We start from the raw sequence: 7725 nt of genomic DNA, 5'->3' as shown, positions 1-7725 counted from the left end.
AAACTCTTGCCAAATACCACCTTCCCTGCAAGATTTAAAAGCCACTCACTTAATTAGTCGGTATCTATTCTCTATATCAAGGTATCTTATTGCTTTTTAGACTGTTCGCTTCGTCGTATTTGGCTTATAAGCCATGACTTATCAGCCAACGAACAATATTTTTCTCTCACACTAAATCAGCAAACAGTACTTTCAGTCATGGCTTATAAGCCAAACCAGCTCAAACGAATTGGGCGTTTGTTGGTAGATAACATACCATTTTCACGAGTCTATGTTTTTTCTTTCCATTGATCGTATTAAAAAAAATCTTGATCCATACTATTCTAGTTTGTTTAGAACCAACCGCTCTAATTGGAACCTCAGAGAAAAAAAAAGCGCATAAACATAGGTAGGTTATGTAGGCAGAGTTCGAAAGCATTTACCTTTCTAAAGATCAGTCAGTGCTTTGAACTCGCAATCGTTCCTTGAATCTGAAATGCGAGAACGGAAAATGGCAAAGAAATCTGTGAACCGTGTCTTTTCATGAGCAGCTATAAAAAGCAGCATTGTATGCAAAGGAAGTCACACAAGGAAAGAATTCTCAAGTCCTTCCTTGTTACGCTACATGTGAAAGATGCAAAAGAACATTAGGAGTAATTCCTTCCTTCAAAATGGGGCTTTCTAATTAAGTTTATTTAAATCTTTTCTTATGAGGTGCATTTACAGTCTGTTCGGCAGCCTGTATTTGACTTATAAGCCTTGGCTTTTCAGCCAACGAACAATATTTTTCTCTCACACCAAATCAGCCAACAACACTTTCAGTCCTGACTTATAAGTCAATCCAACCGAAACGAAGAGACGGTTAATTTCTAAAGGACAACTTAAACAGTTGAAGCGAACTAGTAGTATATATATAGCAGTATACGTAATCCGTGATTAAACTCGAAACGTGGTGACGACTTGAGAGGTGCAGCAAGACACGCGGGAGGCACTTAGCGCTGGTCAGTGGTCACGTAGTACGTACAGTATATTATATTATTATCTCTAGGAATTCTGCACCTAAAACACAGGCAGCGGATCAGGCCACATCGTCCGTTAACCTACGAACCGTAGGATCCGAGGATCACGTTATATCCACCGTTTGATCGGAGCTATCACAGGTCCGTTGCCCGCTGAGGCTGAAAACCCGAACATTCGTGAATCGCCGGTCGTCGCTACCCGCTCGGGGCCGGGACCGGGCGAGGCCATCTGGATGGGCCGCAGGACAGGGCTATTGCGCCTGCGCGGCGCACGGGGCTGCGGCGCGGGGTCGCGGACGTGCTACTCCGCGGTGCGCCTGGCGGCGGCGCTGGGGTCGCAAGGCCGCGAATGGGCTACGTGGCGGCGCACATGGTTGCTCCATGGGGCCACGGTCGAGCGGCAGCTCACGGCGCTGCCCTCCTCGACCTTGCCTTCTGCACCCTCTCCGGCACCACGCTACCACCATCCAACCCACTCGTCCGACGGCTCGTCCCGTTCTCCTCACGACACCCCTCCTCCCCTACAGCGCCACGACCCTCTGGCTCTGCTCGCCGCCGCGATCACGAACCCCATTGCGCCACTTCGAGAAGCGTACTGCCCACAGGGGCACGGGGCAGCGGAAGAGCTGTGGCGCGTTGGCTGCGATACGGCTGCACGGGGGACGCGCGACAACACGCGGTGCAGCGGACGGGCAACGACGCACGGGCCCTACGGACGGGCAGGGCACACAACTGCCGGGAGAGCTGCGAGGTGAAGGACTAGCTCGCGTGAATGGATCCCGCGATGCACCATCTACGGCGCATATCAGCTCACTACCTCTCCTAGCTTCCGCAGCCGCAGCCGCTGAGGCGAGTGCAGCCCCCACAGTGATGAGCATCTGCTACACACGCGGTGGTGGGGTGGAAGAAGGGAGAGACGAACAGGAAGGAGCTCTGGAGGATGTCGTGCGTGCCATCTGCCACAGAGCTGGGTGACTGCTACTGCAAAATCTACGGGAAAGAAGAGGGTGGCACAGCTCGGGATGCGCCGTTGCCGCCGGTGACCACGGGCCAAAGTTCGTAGGTCATAATGGAGCAGGATAACTGGATAAGGTACACTGGGAGAACAATACTCTCATACCCCCTTCTCTGCTATTATTTGTTTGTTGTTAACTTCCTGCTAGTACAATAGAAATTACTAGCTTGCTACAACCGGTATCCTTAAGATACACATAAATGCTATCACATGATTACTTTCTGCAAATGTTGCCTGCATATCAATTGCTCGAGAAAATGCCTTGATGGAATTTATGAATTTGAAGCATTGGACTCTATTTAACAAAGAAACTGAATTAATAAAGCTTGCACTCTATTTAACAAAGAAACTGATTTAATAAAGCTTGCTCTAGCAACATGGCTTGACATGTTTTAAGGATGGTGATGGTTGACATATTCATCTTTTAGTTGATCTATCTCTATTTGTAGTTCCTCAATTTCACTGCCAAACAAATACACAGATCATCACTCAACTATGGATAGTCATGTATCAACTATCACTTCTCTTTACCTTCATTTTTTTATATTCAGACTAGGTAGCGTGTCCGTGCATTGCTACGGGACAACTAAATCTTTTATACTAAAAACACACGGATCGTACGATAAGATAACAATACTATTAAATTAAATACCGACGTCAAAGTGACATTTAATTCAAAAAGTAAAGTTCGTGAAATTAAAATAGTCACGGAGAGCGTGACGTCGCAGGCTCACAAACTCTACTGTATAGACTTTTTCGTGATACAGCTAAGATAATAATTTATATCGGCAAAAAGAATTCTACGATATCTATTTCTTTCATGCGCTAATAAATCCATGAATAAGTTCCACTGTATTTCTATATAATCATGTACACACAGGTTCGAGTATATATGCAAATAGTTTCATGAAATTTACATGGTCACAGAGAGCGTGGCGTCGCGGCTCACAAACTCTACTGTGTAGATCTTTCCGTGATGCAGCGAAGATCATTTTTTATACCGGCAGGAAGAGATTTCCGATATCCATTTCTTTCGTGCGCCAACAAATCCACGAATAAGTTCCACCACATCTCCGTACCATCCTATACACGGCGCTGGCAAACGAATTAGCCACAACTTATGTAATTAATTTTATAATTAGCTCATGTTTAGTCATCCTAATTGATATCTAAAAATTTAATATGACATGGACTAAAGTTTAGTCCTAGGATCCAAACACCCCTGAATCACGACTCCTGCTGGCTGCTCACTTGCACCACCATGCCTATGTGTCTGCACGTATATACTCTAATGTCAGAACATCTAAGATGGTCTTTATTGTCCACCCTTTAAAAATATTATAACTTTAAGGTTGCCATTTGTATATGCTGTAGGATTGGGATGCTTTGCACTGATCTATGAGGGTGTCTATGAGAGTCAAAAAATTTATGCCATTATGATGTCTAAGCTTACCAATCAGACAGAGACGAACTTGATTGTTAAAATATTTTCAACACTGCTTTTATATACTCACTCTGTCCCAAAATAGAATTCATTCTCGCTTTCCAAGAAGTTAACTTTTTTTTAACTTCGACCAATTATATATAAAAGAATATTAATATTTATAATACATAATTAGTATCATTACATAGAATATTGAATATATTTTGATAATAAACTTATTTAGAGATATAAATATTGCACGTAGTTTTTACAAACCTAGTCAAAGTTGAGAAAGTTTGACATGCACACATCCCATAATGACTTATATTTTGGGGTAGAGAAAGTATATGCTAATAGGAGTAGTCATCAGGAAGTGATGATGAATACAATAATACTTTCAAATTATATGCTAATGGGAGCACGAAGAAACACAGAGGAATGGACCTATATACTAATGGTGGGAATATTTGTTTAGAAAATTACAGAAGGTTCATCAGTCTCACCATGTATAACATGCACATCTTTTATTTTGCACCACTGATGTTTTTTTTCCATGCATGATTATTGTTTTCTTCCATGCATGATTATTGTTTCATGCATGATTATTGTTTTATTTCATGCATGATTATTGTTTTCTTCCATACATGTGGCCTCGGGTGATCGATTTGTTTCCTTCAAAGTAGGCGGGGATCGTAGGGATGTCAGTTTCTTTTTCTATCGCGCCTTTCCTTTACACGCTCGCCCATTGGACAGTGTGGGAGGTGGGATCGATCGCATGGGGTGGCAGACGGACGAACTAAGGCAATTGTTGCACCAAAACAGTGTTCACACTTTATTCTTTTTAGTTGTAGGAGAATAGTCAACTTAAAAAATCTAGATGCCAGTTGCTCATGTTTAATTTAGAGGTGTTTTTCCGTTGATGCTGCTCACTCATATTTAACTAAGGAACTTGATTACATCTGTCGTTCACCAAGTTGCATGCTGTACTGAGCGCCCCCCCCCCCCCCGACAAATGTGACTATAATCTGCAAGCGGTACTGCCTTTCAAGTTGAGCAATGCAAGATGCAAGATGACAACCCAACACTTGATCCGACAGAACAATATATGTGTTTTCCATACCATTAGGCAATTTTTTTCCACAATTAGGGATCTGCACTATTTTCCAATTAATTTTTTTTGTTAAAATGTACTTTATGCTCCTATCTTGCTAAAATGGTATGGCCATTGCAATGTACTTTCACTCTTTCAAATTTATTGAACTCACCACAAATATCACAGTTGACGTTTTTATGGCTAAACAGTTGCACAGTATCAATAATTCTCAGTAAAACACTAATAAGTTCAACATTGATATCAGATTTTGATTGCAAGGAGCGATTTGCTGAGTGCTACTGATTCCTTGTTTTTTAGCAGCATTGAGCTGCTACTTTGATTCAATCAATGATATCAGGTTGACTGAAAAAATAACTTTGGCTGTAGTTTCTGATGTTCAATTCAGACATTCAGTCAATGAAATCAGGTTCTATTATGGTCGAAAAAGTGTACCAGCGCCGTAACAAGAAGAGTGGCTGAGCAAGTCATGTGGAGGCATGCACCAGAGTGCGGTCACCAGGGTCTAGGCGTGGGAGCCAGTTTGGCTTCAGCCGATTCAAAAGGAGTCAGTTATCAGGATTGCTATTTTGGTTGGAGTTTGTTAAGTCGAGTTTGTTAGTCCTTAGATTCAGGAGAGATTTGTTTTTGAGTTGGTATAAGTGTCGAACATTCTTAAGTAATAGTTTTTTAGTCTGGGATTGAGCTTATCTCCCCTTGTTCCCCTGGATGTTACTATTCATGTCTTCCTGTTGTCGCCGAGTTCTCAGCCAGGCGCCGAGCACGGCGCCGCCAGTTCATCGCCGGGGTTTCAAGCCCAGGCCTCCCCTCTCGCACTCCTACGCCCTCAGATCCTTAAGCTCCAACAACCTAATATCAGCCATGTCTGGTCCTGGTTCATCATCCGCCGTCGTCGTTCCAACTATCGTCGCTGCCACCGCCGCCGCCACCACCTCCGTGTTCCCTATGCTCACCACCTCTGCGCCCATCGTTGCCACCACCACATCGCTGCTCAGTCCGTAGTCCGCGACCCCAGCATCTCCCACCGAGGCCTTCAACACCTTGACGACGGCCATCTACGCGATGCAACGCCAGATGGGGGACATCTCCTTGTGTCTCACTGCTATGGAGCGCCGACCCTCGTCTTCGGTGCAGCCGTTCTTCTAGTACGGGCTGCCGAGTTATGGCGGCATTCCGGGGCTGCCTGCGTCAGCCCCGACCATCTTGGAGTTGCCGCTATCCATGGCGCCTTTCTTGGCTGCACCACTAGTGCCGACCACCGGAGTCACCATCACCGAGGCCCTATCCCTGTTGCCGCCGCCGCCATCCATGGGTGTTCCCATCACCTAGATTTCCTTCCCGCACTCGACATCGCACATGCCGTCCCTATCATCCATCGTGCAAGGGGCAGGGGTCGCTACGCCACCACCTTCGGCCGCGATGCATACACCGCCTCCACTGCCTCATCTACAGCCAGAACTAGAGGGACCTACTGTTCCACGCTACCATAAGCTGTCCATCCCAACCTATGACGGCAAGACGGACCCGCTCGGCTGGCTGCTCAAGTGTGAGCAGTTTTTCTGTGGCCAATAGACTCGCCATGCTGATTGAGTCTGGCTCGCGTCTTACCACCTCACCGGCACGGCTCAGATGTGGTACACCATCCTAGAACATGACGCCAACAGGCCCGAGTGGGAAGAGTTCAAGTGCCTTTGTCATCAGCGCTTTGGACCCCCGCTCAGTACCAATCACCTGGCAGACCTAGCACTTCTACCCATCACATCCTCAGTCGATGCGTACCTAGATGCGTTCTAGGTGCAGATGGCGCACATCGGTTGCCTCTCGCCGTACCAGCAGACCCAGCTGTTCACCGGCGGCCTTTCGGACCACATTCGCATTGATGTCGAGCTCCATGACCTGCAAGATCTCCAACGTGCCATGCGGCTAGCACGTGCATACGAGCGATGGAATGCTCCTGCCCTACTCGCCTTGCCAGTGCCGCCGGCTCAACCGCCTCGACCGCCTCAACGCAACGCGGGTACTGCACCAGCACTGACCGCGCCGGTAGGTTCCCAGGGGACTTCGACATCAGCTTCATCCACGCAGACAACCACAACACGCCCCTTCAAGCAGCTATCACCTAAGGAGATGGCCAAACATCGCAACTAGGGGCTCTGCTATAACTATGATGAGCAGTACATTTGTGGCCATAAGTGCGCCCGACTCTTTTATCTAGAGGCGTATGACTACATCGTCGAGGAACCAAACGACACCGATGATGCGCTAGAAGCACCTACAGCAGCAGACCCGCCACCGTTCAACCTCGACACCCCCCATGATCTTGCTCAACACCATTACTGGCATCCATACAGAAGACACCATGCAGCTCTACATACAGATTGGCAATGAGCAGTTTGTTGCACTCTTGATTTGGGGTCCACGCACAATTTTGTGCGCGGCGATGTCACCCAATGCGTTAGCCTTCAGTTCCACCCCTGCACGGGCACCGAGGTCATCATCACCAATGGTGACCGCATGGCCTATCGTGGCCTCACGAAGGACATCGCCATTCGCATTGCCAACGAATAGTTCTCCATCGACTGCTATTCCATCCCGATTGACGGCTATGACATGGTCCTTGGGGTCACTTTTCTGAGGACGTTGGGGCCCATCCTCTGGGACTTCGATGACTTGTGCATGGCATTCTCACACAAAGTTCGCCACATGTTCTGGCATAGCATCGGCTTGACACAGCATGATGTACAGTCAGCTCAGCGCCTCCATGCACTTCGCCAAGATGGGCCAGCTCTAATGGAGCGCTTACTGCAGTCCTTCGAGGACCACTTCGCCGAGCCCCAGGGCTTGAGAAACACCTATTCACCCCCCCTCTAGGCAGCATCCTAGGTCCTTTCAATTAGTATCAGAGAAAGGTTCTCACCTAAAGCTTTACCGACGTGAGAAAAGGATGTCGACGCCTATCGAGTTGGAGCCGGTGCTTCTCCAAAATGATGGTTCAAACTTTCTAACTTGGTCAACACATATACTCAATGTTTTTAGAGATATTAGTCCTCTTGTTGAGCATATTGTGGATGCAAGCATACCTCTTTCTATAGTTGATTGGAGCAACTACAAAAATTTGTCAAAAGAGGAAGAGATATGCGTGCAACTCAATGCTCAAGCTATTAATGTCATTTTGAGT

This window comes from Miscanthus floridulus, chromosome 2, assembly GCF_019320115.1.
Source record: "Miscanthus floridulus cultivar M001 chromosome 2, ASM1932011v1, whole genome shotgun sequence".
NCBI lineage: Eukaryota > Viridiplantae > Streptophyta > Magnoliopsida > Poales > Poaceae > Miscanthus > Miscanthus floridulus.
This window is presented reverse-complemented; position numbering follows the sequence as displayed.